General features: G+C 47.8%; 1 long non-coding RNA gene across 2 annotated transcripts in view; it reads left to right on the top strand.

The window, feature by feature from the left end:
- The window catches only part of LOC133230329 (uncharacterized), a 26,551-nt gene extending 10,943 nt beyond the window's left edge, over window positions 1–15,608 (top strand). The window contains exons 2-4 of one of the 2 annotated variants that reach the window (XR_009730817.1): window positions 4,374–4,456; window positions 11,435–11,521; window positions 12,054–15,608. This is a non-coding gene — a long non-coding RNA (uncharacterized LOC133230329). The remainder of the gene's footprint in view (window positions 1–4,373; window positions 4,457–11,434; window positions 11,522–12,053) is intronic. The other variant, XR_009730816.1, reaches the window with a different exon arrangement.

The following is a 15,608-nucleotide window of genomic DNA, read 5'->3' as shown; positions in this document are numbered from 1 at the left end:
CTCCCACCTGTCCTGCCAGCCCTTCCTGCTCTGTTTCCACCACATCAGCCTCCCTGAGGCTCCCTGGACATGCTCCCTCCTCTCTGGCCTTGGCCTCCTCTTCCAGCTTCCCTTCTCCGTGGATGCTCCTCTCCCTTATTCACTTGAAAAACAGCTCAAACGTCACCTCCTCCTAGAAACCTGTGTCCTCTGGCTTCCCACTCACCCCTTCTGAGGACCTATCACCACCTACTGTCCTTGTCTGTGACCAGTCCTGGTTCCCCACCCTTTTCCCACCAGGGCCAGGGATGGATGGGGCGACCTCCAGCAGACAGGACCCCCAAGGCTTCACCTGGCCCTCTGCCACTCTGTTCAGGGGTCCTGAGGGAGGGACAGCGTCTGAGAATCAGGGGGTGCTAGAGGCCTCTCCCAAGTAACCAGTGAGCCAGGGGAGGTAGGACTCAGCTGAAACCCATTTCACAGAGGCCTCTTTCTGTGGTCAGAGGAAGGGGTGGAGTCTGAGCTTCAGCTCAGCTCACTGAATCCTAATCTGTTTGGCTCTGAGTCGGGCTCATTCCCTGAATAGTCCTCTCCTGGCGCTGGCTGGGAGCTACGGCAGAGCCCTGAATCATCGTCTTCATTCCTGGAGGAATGGGCTCTGCTCTGAGAAAAAAAATCCCTCTAATAGATCTCAGAGGGTGGTGAGAACCATAGTGAATCCCAGTTCCTCACATATGGCACAGCTAGTTCCACTTTTGAAAGTAATGCAGTTTGAGTCCCAAAACCCAGGAAAATGGAAGCTTCCCTCACCCTGCCCCACTCCCACCATGGCTGTGAGGGAACAGAATAAAAAGTCTGCCCCCCAAGGTGCCTGTGGTCACACACCTCAGTACACATTCATTCATTCACCAGATACTCACTCAGGAAGCTTTCGTGTATGCTTGGCCCCGGGGGTACCAGAAATAAGGGGACAGAGGTCAGGCCCCCCAGTCCCTGAGCTCAGGGGCTGTCAATGAGGACAGATCATCCCTGAGTCTCTACACCTCTTATGTCACCAATGCGAGTGATTGTGACTGTGTCTGTGTGCACATCGGTCTGTGTGGGAGAAAGTGTGTGTGCTGGTTAGGAAGGGCTTTGTAGGGGCAGGGCAAGTTGAAGCCCCAACAAGGAGCCCCCAGAAGGACTCCTTCGGCAGGCAGGCAATGGGCAGGTCTTCGGAGGAATGTCTGGGGAGAGAGCACAGCAGAGTTCAAGGTGCAGTAGGGAGGAGCAGCCTCCTTTGCTGGCAGGAAGCAGAAAGTGTGGTGGGAGAATTGTGTATGTGTTGGGGGATGTGGACACCTGGTGACGGGCTTTGGGCACTAGCTTAAGAGTATGGAGGGTGATAGATAGCCTGGGCTTTAAGCTGGGGAATTCTGTGGTCGTGCCTTTGGTTTGCAAAGGTCACTCAGGCGGTGCTTAGGGGGGACAGGTAGAGGCAGCAAGGTGGCTGCTATCATTTCCCTGCTAAAGTCACGGTGGCCTGAGCCAGAATGGGGGCAGTAGAGATAGAGACATTTAAGAGAGGCTCAGGAGGTAGAATGGAGGGCTGGGGGCTGATGGGATGTGAAGTCTAGACAGGCCAGCATTCTAGATCATGCCAGTTTTGGGTCTGGGTGATGGGTGGATGATGGTATTTTTCAATGATGTGGAGAGGCCTGGAGAGGCACGTTATGGGAAGGTGATATGGTCAGTTTGGGCAGGTGGCCTCTGAGGGGTCTGGGGACTAGCCATCCAGGAGGAGATGGCCGGAAGGCAGTTGGACACATGCATAGAGGAAAGAGGGATCAAGGCTAGAGACAGTTCAGAGGTGATGATGGTCAACTCGTTTACCAAGAGGTCACATGAGAGCAGGAGGAGGGCACCATGCTCTGCTAAGGCACTTCAGTGAGTGGTGTGGCAGTTGTGGGCTTGAAAGGGGGTAAATCTTGGGCTGTAGGTATGCCTGTTCCTACCACCAACTCCATTCACCTTCAGTCCCAGCCTGGACCACCTCCAATCACAGCTACTGCCCACTGTGTGTGTCTGAGAGTTGGGCATAATAGGGAGTGAGGGTTTTGTATCTCTGAATAGGGAAAAGTGCTCAACACAGTAGTCATGGAGGGCTGGGGTAAGGCACCAGAAAAGCCACTCCATTCTCCAGTAGCAGGAGCCTCCTTGGCTCAAACCTGCATCCACTGCCCCCAAGAGCCATCAGGAGTTTCATCCCTGAGCCAGAATTGGGGCAGAGGCTCAGGAGGTAGAATGGAGGGCTGGGGGCTGATGGGATGTGAGGTCTAGAGAGGCCACCATTCTAGATCATGCCAGAGTTTTGGGTCTGGGTGATGTATGGATGACGGTATTTTTCAATGATGTGGAGAGGTCCAGTTTTCATGCCAGCAGTGGCCATCATCTCTGGGCATAATTTCACCTGGCTTTATTTTCTTCTTTGTATTTACTTATTCAAAGAATGGTTTGCAATAAACATGTCATCATTTTCAAAGACACCATGGCCCCTTAAGCCATGCATTCAGGCATTTCCAGGCCTGCCACTACACCAGGTGGGGGTAAGCTTCTACTCCAGGCACATTAGGTGACTTCCCTGGGTTCTCTCTCCCAGGTGGGGCCATCTCTGCCACTGTTCCTGCTGAGCCAGCTTTGGCCTCCAGGGGGATCTGTGAGCAGGGCCTTGGTGGGGTGGGGTGACTGTGTCCCTCAGGCTGGGCAAGGCGCTCTTCCTTCCTTCCTGAGACTCCCTTCTCCTAAGGGACAAGTGGGAGAGATGACCATGCCTCTCCCAGATCATGGGATGAGTTGTTCCCCTGGGACCCATTCAGGCCAGCCCCCCTGGCAAAGGCTACAGTGGGGCGTAGCTTATTTCTGAGTTCCTTTCTGCTAGAACTGTTCTGACAGAGATTTGGAGGGCGTCGAGGTGGGCAAGGTCCTAGCCACTTGGCATCGGGCAATACCCACGGCAATACCCACCACACGTGGGATGACGACCTGGAGGCCAACCATCTTCATCAAACCGACCCCTGCCCTGGCCTAGCCAAGCCCAAGACTTACGGTGTTGGTCTTTGGCGCCACCGTGTGGGAAGTCTCCACACTGCAGTAACAAACAGGCTTCACAAAATACCGCCAAACTCCAGGGGGTGCCCACTTATCCCAAGTTACATTTTTGTAGAAAGGTGTGCGCACTGGAGTGTGCAGTGCACAAGTTCTTCAGCCCCGTGCAGCGGTCTTGCTCACACTCAGACCTAATTACATATCACGGTCACTGGGGAAGCCCACTACCACCATTAAACCCCCCTTCACTGCTTGAGCCTCTTTGTAGAAAGGTCCCTGACCTTCAGCTTCTCAGTCCTCTCTGCCTTTGACTTGACCGCCCCCCTCTTCTGAAACTTCTCTGGCTGCTCTGACTGCTCCTCTTGGGTTTCTAGCTGCTGCTCTGGCTACATCTCTTGATGCCCCACAATGGGCTTCACAGGGTGCCGGGCCCCCTCCCCTCATCCTTGATTCTTTTCCCCAGCCCATCCTGACAATGTCCAGGCCTTTGTTTCTGTTCCACAGTGATGCCTTGAGCACTGGCTCCCCATCTCTTGTGCTGTTTCCCCACTGAAGAAGACCCTTGGGCATCCCAAACTCACTGTGTAAAGTCGACCCCATCTCGTCTCCTCAGAACTGCTCTCCCTCCCAGGTTCTCAGGTTAGTCTGGAGCGGGGGGGCCTTTCCTCTGACACCTCTTCAGCCACTAGGTCTGCCCCATCCTCCCTGCCCCTTGGCCAAGGCACCACCTGCAGTCCTTTCCTTGGTTTCACCCAGCCTGGTCCATTCCCCACAGAGCCGCTGGATGGCTCCGGCGTTATCAGGCCCTGTGCCTTCTCACTTCCCTGCTGGTCCTTACTCTCTGGCCATTTCCTCCCCATGAGGTCCCAGCTCTAGCCAGACTGAACTTCTTTGTTCCCCGAATACATCCTGCTTTCCTATGTCCCCGTGTCCTTGCATAAGCTGTTCTAGCATCTTTTTTCTCTTTCCCTCACCTGGTGCCTCCTGACCACCCTTCAGGTCTCAGCTCAGACACTACTTCCTCTGGATCCCAAGCCAGGTCAGCAACCTCTTCTTTGCTCTCACAATGCCCTGTGCTTCTCCTGCGACAGCCCTTGTCTGCTTCCTCTCCCCAAAGGGTCACCTGCTCCTCTCCAGGGATCTGACACCAAGGCTGGTTCTAGATCAGGCACCAGACTCTGCCCAGTTCCCACACTCAGAGGCCCTAGATCTCCAAAGTCATCAAGCTGCAAAGAGCAAGGCCAGGCCTGAGGCCAGTGAATCTGTGGCCAGGCTGGGATGGGAACCAAGATGCTTACCTTCCCTCCCAGGACTGCCCTGCTCCCCGAGATGTCATTGTTGAATTGAGTCAGGATTCTGGAGGGCCCGAAGGACTCTGACCAGCAGAGAGTTGGTAAGTCTCTGGCCTGCGGGGAAGGCGGCCATCAGCCCAGTCTCTTTGGAAGCCCAGAGAGCTGGCAGAGGCTATCCCAAGAGGCAGACTGGTGTGAGGGGGACTCCAGGCCAGCACATCTGATAAAAGTATCTAACAGGACTCCTTTCTCCCACAGAGCTGTGCAGCAGGAGTGTGGCCTGGATGTCACACAGGGAGGGCCTGAGGGCGGTGGTGGCAGCTGTGTGGGCCCCTGGGTTAATTATTAATACCCCCAGAGTCACATGGAAGAGAATGTGCTGAGGAGGACCTCCCCCACCTGGCCTCGGCTTCTTGGGGCCAGAATCTCTCCAGGACTCATCCGGCTCCCCACCAGGCTGGAGTCTGAAGATCAGCTCGGTCTTCCCTAAGGCCTCAGCTCTCTCATCCCACTCTGGCCCCCAAGGGACTCCCGACTCTTCCCTGAGACTTTTCTGTGGGTTCCCATCTCTGGGCCTTCGCTTTTGCTATGCCCTCTACCTGCTCTGTGCCTGGGCCCAGCTCACTTCCTCAGGGAGCTCAGTAAACACTGGCAAATTGAATCGCTCAGAAAATAAACAAAGTGTCAAATATACTGCTTGACACTTAGGAGATGTACCTCCCTAAATAGGCTAAGCAAACAAATAATCCAAAATGAGAAAAGAGAAAGGATCCATCCAGTCTTTTCTTGTGCTTCTGTTCCCCAAACTGCTCTCCATTCATTTCTTCCAAGGAGTCCTGCTCTCTCTGATCCAGGCCTCTGCCTGAAATTTAGCCTGACTTTCAATGTGTCTGAACAGTCCTATCCTAGGTGTCAAGAAGCCTTTGAGGCTCGGCACAGTGGCTCACACTTTGAATCTTCCTCCTGTCGCCTGGCACAAGAGCATAGAAACTTGACAGCTTCACACTGAAGCTGAAAACCTTCTCCAAGCCTCTTCCTTGCTTGTTTCCTGGAGTCTGTCTTCCATCTCTCTTGGCTTATAAAGCCAGTGACTCATTTACTGAGCCAGGAGTCTCCGCCGGGCTTTCTTTCTTGTAGGAAATATGAAAGGAGCAGGTGACACCGTCCTTCCTGCCCACCCTCTCTTGGTCCTGGCTTTTAAACTTTAACCCCCCAGATATGTTGTATCATGAGCAGTGGTGGAATTGCTGGTTTACTCCTTGACATAGGTAGCCCTCCTTAAACCAGGGCTCTTGTATCCCCAGTGGCTCAACTTAAGGCGTTTTCAGAGTTTTTGGATCCCCAAACTCCACAAGGGCACAGAATCACCTCTGTTTCCTTGCTAAGTTTTCACATAATCACAACCTCTGGCTCCCCCTGGAAATCTAGAAAACTATAGAAATATACCTAGTGCCCTTTCAAGACGCCAACCCTTCTCATCCTTCTTAGGCACTAGAAATCATACACATGCATAATTTCTAATCTGTGATAGAAATTTTCAAATGAAAATGATAGGGTTGCTCATCAGCTGTCCCTGGCAAGAATTTTCAGACCGAACTGGTGGAATCGTACAGACATCACCCACATTCACCCAGATGACCTGGGAGTATGTGGGTGCCTGTCTGTGTGAATTCTGAGACTCTGTGGCAGCGGGGTGGGGGGTGGGATGGGATTTTAGGAACTGTTGATGCAACTGTTTGGATGCGGGTTAAACAAAGAGTGTATAAAACCTTAGTGGGTGTTTGAAAGCCTAGGTATGTGTTTGTGTTAAATTCCTGAGGGTCAAAGGCACCGCTTGAATAAAAAATGCTTTGCATTTTTTCACTGTTTTCATTTCAGTGAAGCAAAACAGAGGGATGGCTCATGGATAGTGAGTTAATCAGGCTTAAATGAAGTCTGAAGAACAATGCTGGAGGAGTCCAATAACTCTTATCATTATCTTCATAGTCATCGTCAACAACAGAGGGTAACAATAGTCATCATTTTTGAGGACCTAACAAGTAGCATTCTGCTGTGCATACAGACACACACACACACACACACACATACAGGTATCATGGCACATACAGATCAAGGCAGTCTTAACTTCTATGGGTCCTCTATTCTGCACTTGTCTTGGAATCTTTTACCCAGGACCTGTTTTGTGGGATTCAGTGCAAAATAAAAGTGCAGAGCACCTTGCTCAGAACAATTATGAATTTCAAGATGGCGACAGCAGAGCATTAAACAACTGTGGGACCCTTTCGAGCAGGCTGTGACAAAACAGCTCTCAGGCCCATGAAGCAGCTCTTGCTTTCACCTCTGGCTACGTGCACTGCTCAAAATTTTCTCCACTAGGGAGACCTCCTCTCACAGCTGGGGGTGTAATGGAAGAGCAGTTCATTTTCAGTTTGTCTCCTTCATACCAAGATAATGTGTCCTTGAACCAAGTTTGGGGCTTCTCCCCTTCTATTAGCCATTTTCTGGATACACCACATAATGTATGGGTGTGAGATGATGTAAGAGGCATCAGGGCAACAGTGTTAGGCAACACTGGTGTTTGAACCATCTGTTTATAGATATCAGTTATACTATTTGGATCTGCCTAAGCTTGATCTGGGATATACAACATCTAAACAATGATGGATTGGATGCCTGGCCTGACCAACCTAATGATTCTGTGGGTCTGCCAGCACCCAGATCATGACAGGCAGGTCTAGCCACATGGTCACATGACCACCCACAGTCATGAACTCAGTCAATTCCAAGGTCAGCAATTACTCTTCTAATGTTGGCTGGGGCTTGCCCAAGGCTCCCTACAGCATCTTCCTCTACAATGGAATCTACCTGATTGTTTGATGGAAGTGGCAGGACTGCTCATACTGTAGCCTTGGACCTGCTGCAGAGTTAATTCCAGTTCTAAAAATCACTCAAAGGGACTTCCCTGGTGGATTAGTGGCTAAGACTCCATGCTGTCAATACAGGGGACCCAGCTTCAACCCCAGGTCAGGCAACTGGATCCCACACGCCACAACTAAGACCTGGTACGGTCAAATAAATAAATGTTTAAAAGTAAATAAATACCTAAAATTTTTTTTAATCACTCAAAATTAGCACAGAACCTGATAAATGATTGGAATAGAGTGTCAAAAATGGTATATTCTTCCTCCACAATCCAAACAGGAACAGAGGCATAAAAACAGAGGAAAACCAGAAAGCAAGTAGTAAAATCCTGGAACTAAGTCAACCATATCAATAATGTGTGTAATGATTAGATGTAAATGTACTAAAATACCAATTAAAGGGCAGAGATCCTCCAGTGAACAGAAAAGACCCAACTATTAATATATGCTGTCTATAATAAGGCTCACTTTAAATATAAAGACACGAATCAGGTGAAAGTAAAGAATGGATAAAGATATGCTAAGCAGGCAGTGAGCCTAGGAAAGCTGTGGTGGTGGTAATGCTATCAGACATGGTGGACTTTAAGGGGATGAGTGTTACCCAAGCTACACAGGGAACTCCCTATGGACATAATTATAATAATCATACATGCATGTGTGTGTGTGCAGCAACAGAGCTTTGAAACATTTGAAGAAAAAAACTGACAAAAACAGGGACGAGGCTAAACTATAACAATCATTGAAGCTTTTTACACCCCACACCATCAGAGGACAGAATAGCTCTGGACTAAATAATGAGGAAACATACAGAAGAGCAGAAGAACTTTGTCAACCACCCTGACTGGAAGTGACATTTACAAGCATGAAACTCAACAGCTGCAGCAGTCACTTTCTTTTCCAGCAAACGTGCTACCTTCACCATGATAGACCATATGTTCACCCACCAAACGATATTCATAAAATCCAAAGAATGTGCCAAGTATGTCCTCTGCCCACAGTGGAAGGAAATGAAAATAAATGACAATGAGATACATGGAAAAATCTCAAATATTTGGAAGTCATACAACACACATAAAGAATCCATAGGTCAGAGACATATTAAGGGAAATTAGAAAATATTCTGAATGGAGTGATATAAAACCTAAACATATCAAAACTTATGAGATATCCTGGGGCAGTGGTTAAGGGAAATTTATGGCTTAAAACACATTGTAGGAAAAAAAAAAAAAGTGGGGAGATTCGTCCCCCAGTGTTCTCAAGGCTTCGTGGCAGCAACGCAGAGGACAGGCACCGCAGGGCAAGAGACACCTTTCTCTTGATTTCCTGCTACATGCTCCCACCCCTCACACAGCAGCCTGCAAACTCTAAAATACACAACCACTGTGTCTCTCCCTTGCTCTAAACCCTCCCACCGCTCCCCACTGCTTCAGGGCGAAACTCAAAAGGGACCTCAGCAGGCTGACCTTTCATGACTTTGCTCCTACTCACCTTTATCTCCCTTGCCTCTGGGTGCTGTTTGCCTGTGTGCTACATCTGGCTTTCTGAACTGTCCCTTGAAATCAGGAGCGTTTTTTCCCTCCTCTCCTTTTCCCCTAGAACTAGGGTTGCCAGATAAAATACAGGACTCCCAGTTAAACCTGAATTTCAAATAAATAATGAACAATTTTTCAGAATGTCCCCAATATTGCATGGGGCGCGCGTGCGCACACACACACGTATATATATACTAAAAAACGATTCGCTGTTTATATGAAATTCAAATTTAACTGGATGCTAAATTTTTATTTATTTATTTGCCAAATCTGGCGACCGTAGCCAGAACAGGTACATGGTACTCCATCTGCCCTTTCTCTGCTTCTCTGCATGGGTGACTCCTTTTCAAGAGTCAGGTCTTAGCTTAGAAATAACATACCCACCCCCCGCCCCTCTCGCCCCCCCCCCCCCCCGCCCCACCTCGCCGCCCCTGCCCCCTCACCCCCTGCCGCCCCCTCGCGCCCCTCCCCCCCACAGACAGTTCTCCCTCCCCCTTTCTCAGGCTGAGGCTACAGTCGTCTCATTTCTGTGCCTGAGCTGTGCCCACCAGGCAAGGTAGGTGGCCTGGTATGAGGCCCACCTCATTCACTGCTAACTCCTCATCCTCTGGTACAGTGTCCAGCACTTGGTGGCCACTCAATAGGTACTTGTTGAAGGAACAAGCACTGATCTAGGACCCAGCTGTGGGGATAGCAAGCTGGCCTCTTCTGCCCCCTCCAGCCCCAGTAGGGGATGCATCAATTACCTATCACTGCAAACAAACCACTCCTGACATTAGTAACTTTAAAACGCCGCAAGCATGTAGTTTGCTCATGAATCTACAAAATGAGCCGAACTCAGTGGGGACAGTTCATCATTGCGTCCTGCACCCCCTCCTCCCAACACACACACAGCTGGCGCAGGAGAATCCAGGTCCACGAGGACTCCCTCACAAGGCCTTCACGTGCGCGCTCTATGCTGCTCCCCTCCACATGTGCCTCTCCATGGGGTGGCCTGGGCTTCCTTACAGCACTGCAGCTGGGTTCCAGCAGCAACATCTCAGAGGAGACACAAAAGGGCAGACGCTAGTTTTCTAAGGCCTAGATCTGGAAACTAATACAGTGTCATTTCCACCATATTCTACCGGTTAAGTAGCTGTGGAGTCCATATTCAAGGAGATGGGTCATAGACCCCCATCTCTAAATGGAACAATACTAAAGAATTTCATGACTGTGTTTTAAAGCGACCACAGGAGAGAACACTCACTACCAAGGAACTGACAGAGCCCAGCCTCAGCACCAGGCTGAGTGTGTAATGGGTCACAGGATGCTATTCTTTCCATAGGTGAGTGTGCAGCACAGATAGATCAGTATGTTCAAGGAATCTGGGAGTGAGATAGGGCAGGAGGATGGAGGGAGGGAGCAAGGGAGTGAGAGAGATAAGGAAAGAGTCCTCCCTCGGAGGATGAAGCAGCTCACCCAATGCAGGCACTCATGAGAACGGCACCTGAAAGAACACTGTGCAGCTGGCACCTGTCAGGGGTCCCTTGGGATGCTGTAAACAAAAAATTCCAAGTTGAATTCTTTTCTTTTTTAAATCAGTCTATAGAAAGTTGACAGAATAGTCAAATGAACAACACATACACCTGTCACCTAGTGTCGCCAATGGTGAACATTTTACTGCATTTGCAATTTGAAAGTAAGTTACAAATAAGGTACTTCCCTACCCAGTCCTTTGGCCTGCATTCCCTCCTGCCCCACCCCCGCCCCCTCCAGCAGTGTACTCTCTGCACCAGTGGTTTCAGCCAGGGGTGATTCTGTCCCCCAGGGGATAGCTGACAAAGTCAAGTGGAGACTTTTTTGGCTGCTGGCTGTACCATGCGGCATGTGGGATGCGGGATCTTAGTCCCCCAACCAGGGATTGAACCTGTGCCCCCTGCAGTCGGAGTATAGAGTCTTAACCACTGGACCAGAGACATTTTTTGATTTATATTTTTTTTAACTAAGAAAAAAATTCATGTAACTTAAAATTCACCATTTAACCATTTTCAAGTGTTTCTCATGACAAGAGGCAGCCTTCATTCCTGTGTGCTCAGTTGTGTCTGATCTTTGTGACCCCGTGAAATGTAGGCCCCTGAGGTTCCTCTGTCCATGGAATTTCCCAGGCAAGAGCACTGGAGTAGGTTGCCATTTCCTCTTCCAAAATCTTCCCAACCCAGAGGTCGAACCCAAGTCTTCTGCACGGGCAGCCAGATTGTTTACCACTGCACCACCTGGGAAATTTTATTCCTCTGCTAATCCTAAAACATCTGACTCTTCAGCTTGTTGCACCTGAACGGGTTTGGTGCTCCTGACACCTAGTGGGCAGGGACCAGAAATGCTGCTAAATTCCCAGAGGACAGAATTATTTGGCCCCAAAACATTGAGGCTAAGAGAGCCCCTCTGCACTATCAGAGCACCACCATTACATTCATGAAAATCAACAGCCATTCAGTCACTGGTCTCAAGAATGTCCCTTGTAGCATTTTTATTTCAGTTCAGGAGACAAGGTTTACATATTTGGTGGTGAGGTCTCTTTAGTCTCTTTTAATATAGAAGAGTATTCTCTGCCCTACACTTGGTCTTTTTGTCTGATTACTTTTTGTAGGAGTCGAAGCCAGTTTTAGCACTGGATACAGTATTCTGGATTTACCTGATTGCTTCCTCAAGATCAGATTCGTGGTAAACCATGCTGGTAAGAATACTAGTTTGATGATTACTGCATCACATCAGGGGGCTCATAAGATGAGGTTGCTATGCTATTTATGATACTGAAATTGGATGATGATGTAGCTCACAAGATACAAAGTGCTGCCCTCCACACCCCACCCACCCAAGCAAGGTGTCCAGGCAGCCGCCCTAGTTGGCTTAACCTTTCTGAAGACCAGTGATAGCCTGGGGAGGCTGACTCTCACCCAATAGGGAATCCTCAGGCCTTCTTCCTTCTCTTCTGGACAAGGGGAAGGCCCCGAGAGCCAGCAGTTCCCCTTGCAGGCCCCAGGGAGCAGGCCCCAGCTGAGGTCCTGAGAGGCCTTAGTTCCCAGGAAGAAGAAAACTGAAGTGCAGGCATGAGCTGAGCCCCTCAAGGCTGGAGGCAGGAAGCTGAGGGTATGGCTTAGAGGAGGCCGGGGGTTGTGAAGCTGGAAACTCCAGGGCCCATAGCATTCCTGTGATAAACAACTGTGCAAAAGCTGTACTGAGGTTACTCTCTACCTTCTTCCTTTCAGAATGCAGAGTTCACATACCGCAACTAAAGATCCCACATGCTGCAATGAAGATTAAAGATTCTGCATGCCAGAACTAAGACCTTGTGAAGCCAAGTAAATAAATAAAATGATCCATTTAAAAAAATAATCAAAAGGCACTGTGTCAACATTCAACTGAAACCAGCTCCATTTCTGGAGTGTTCAATTACATAAGCCAATACATTATGTTTATAACTGAAGACAGTTTGAACCAAGCTTTCTGTTCATTACTACTGCTGTCATCTCATTGATAGCATTTTTTTAACACTGTAAAAAAAAATCAGTGACAACCAGGAAAATACTGCTTTTCTTCACATTCATATGGATTTTAGGAAATTATTATCTTTTCCCCAGGAGAAATAAGCTACAGACAAAACTAGAAGTAGAATCACACTGTAAAATCTGCAAATCCTAGAAGTCTACAACTTGAAGATTTCCCCAGGGACAGGGAAGAAAACAAATGTCACAAGAGATGAGACAAACACACATAAGGACAACAAGCTGGGGAAACAGTTTTCAGCACTGACCCCCACACTAGGTACCCTTTTTCTCCTGGCACCCACTGCCACCACCTCCATGCGGTCATTTCTGGTCTAAGGTATGAAGAACTTTTCAAACACCACAAGCTGCTTTGAGGAGAGGTGCAATGAGAGAGGTTCAAGTATGAGTAAAAATCATGTGAAAGTCCAAAGTGTGGGAAGAACCCACAGTGAAAAGGAAACCCACATGACTGCCACCCAGACAGAAAACATTTCCAGTGCTGCGTAAGTCTTCCTAGTTTCCCTCGCTTAGTCCATAATACCCCTAGTTAACCACTATGGAGCTGTATCACCATTTATTATAGTTTATGGCTTTGAATGACTGTAAGTAGAATCATACCATATTCACTCTTCTGTGGCTGACACCTTTCATTCAACCTTATGTATGTGAGATTCCTCTGTGTTGTGTACAGCAGTTCATTCACTTTTATTGCTGTGTAGTTGTCAGATGTATGCTGCTAAGTCACTTCAGTCGTGTCCGACTCTGTGCGACCCCATAGATGGCGGCCCACCAGGGTCCCCCGTCCCTGGGATTCTCCAGGCAAGAACACTGGAGTGGGTTGCCATTTCCTTCTCCAATGCATGAAAGGGAAAAGTGAAAGTGAAGTCACTCAGTCGTGTCCGACTCTTAGCGACCCCATGGACTGCAGCCTACCAGGCTCCTCTGTCCATGGGATTTTCCAGGCCAAGAGTACTGGAGTGGGGTGCCATTGCCTTCTCCTCAGATGTATGAATACACCATTATTTTTCCATTTTCCTGTTGATGGATATTTGGATTGTTCTTTGTTTTTAATCTATTGTGAATAAAGTTGCTAAGAACACTGTATATACGTATCTTCTAGTAAACATTACACTCATATCTCTTGGGCTTATATCAAACAGTAAACTTGATAGGTGGAAGGTCAGCTGTAGTAAACACCACAGTTTTCTTTTTTCATGTTCTCTGCCCAGCATTAAGTGAAGATAACCTTACGGAGGTAAGGACAGAAATGGTATGGACCAAACAGAGGCAGAATATATTAAGAAGAGGTGGCAAGAATACACAGAAGAACTATACAAAAAAGTTCTTCATGACCCAGATAACCACGATGGTGTGATCACTCACCTAAAGCCACATCCTGGAACGCGAAGTCAAGTGAGCCTTAGGAAGCATCAGTACAACTAAGCTAGTGGAGGTGATGGAATTTCAGTTGAGTTATTTCAAATCCTAAAAGATGATGCTGTGAAAGTGCTGCACTCAATATGCCAGCAAATTTGGGAAACTCAGTGGCCACAGGCCTGGAAAAGGTCAGTTTTCATTCCAATCCCAAAGAAAGGCAATGCCAAAGAATGTTCAAACTACTGCACAATTGCACTTATCTCACATGCTAGCAAAGTAATGCTCAAAATTCACCAAGCCAAGCTTCAACAGTACGTGAACTGTGAACTTCCAGATGTCCAAGCTGGATTTAGAAAAGGCAGAGGAACCAGAGATCAAATTGCTAACATCTGTTGGATCTTGAGAAACGAAGAGAGTTCCAGAAAAACATCCATTTATGCTTTATTGACTACACCAAAGCCTTTGACTGTGTGGATCACAACAAACTGGAAAATTCTTCAAGAGATGGGAATACCAGACCACCTGACCTGCCTCCTGAGAAATCTGTATGCAGGTCAAGAAGCAACTGGACATGGTTCCAATTTGGAACTGGACATGGAACAGACTGGTTCCAAATTGGGAAACAAGTACATCAAGGCTGTATACTGTCACCCTGCTTATTTAACTTATATGCAGAGTACATCATGAGAAATGCCAGGCTGGATGAAGCACAAGCTGGAATCAATATTGCCAGGAGAAATATCAGTAACCTCAGATACGCAGATGACACCACCCTTACAGCAGAAAGCAAAGAACTAAAGAGCCTCTTGATGAAAGTCAAAGAGAGTAAAAAAGTTGGCTTAAAACTCAACATTCAAAAAACTAAGATCATGGCATCTGGTCCCATCATTTCATGGCAAATAGATGGGGAAACAATGGAAACAGTGAGAGACTACTTTTTTGGGCTCCGAAATCACTGCAGATGGTGACTGCAGTCATGAAATTAAGACACTTGCTCCCTGGAAGATAAGCTATGACCAATCTAGATAGCATATTAAAAAGCAGAGATATTACTTTGCCAACAAAGGTCCGTCTAGTCAAAGCTATGGTTTTTCCAGTAGTCATGGATGGATGTGAGAGTTGGACTGTGAAGAAAGCTGAGCACCAAAGAACTGATGCTTTTGAACTGTGGTGTTGCAGAAGACTCTTGAGAGTCCCTTGGACTGCAAGGAGATCCAATCAGTCAATCCTAAAGGAAATCAGTCCTGAATATTCATTGGAAGGACTGATGCTGAAGCTCCAATACTTTAGCCACCTGATGTGAAAAACTGACTCACTAGAAAAGACCCTGATGCTGGGCAAGATTGAAGGCAGGAGGAGAAGGGGACGACAGAGGATGAGATGGTTGGATGGCATCACCAACTTGATGGACATGAGTTTGAGCAAGCTCCAGGAGTTGGTGATGGACAGAGAAGCCTGGCTTGCTGAAGTCCATGGGGTCACAAAGAGCTGGACACGACTGAAAGACTAAACTGAACTGAACCTTACGGAGAAGAGATTACTGATATTGTGGCTTTCACAATTTTTTCTAAAGGGCGCAGGCAGAAAAGTAATTCATATGAGACCTTACAAATATTAAATCCTATTATGTCAAACAAATGCCATTAAATATGAAACAAAATATGACTCTATTTCACAACATAGTTTATGGTTAACAAATATAGAATTTTAAACTACCAATTTAGCTTAAATAAAAGGTAGAATTTCATCAATCCTGATTAAATAAACGCATGTTATCCTCTCCCTCTGAGATTTTTAAATAGAACAGTTGAGAAAATTTGGTGTTGGGAGTTATGGTTGCCCAACAGTGACACCGGGGCTTCCCAGGTGGGCCAGTGGTAAAGGACCTGCCTGCCAATG

This window comes from Bos javanicus, chromosome 18, assembly GCF_032452875.1.
Source record: "Bos javanicus breed banteng chromosome 18, ARS-OSU_banteng_1.0, whole genome shotgun sequence".
Taxonomy (NCBI): Eukaryota; Metazoa; Chordata; class Mammalia; order Artiodactyla; family Bovidae; genus Bos; species Bos javanicus.
The sequence above is the reverse complement of the archived record's forward strand: the minus strand, read 5'-3'. Positions and strand labels throughout refer to the sequence as shown.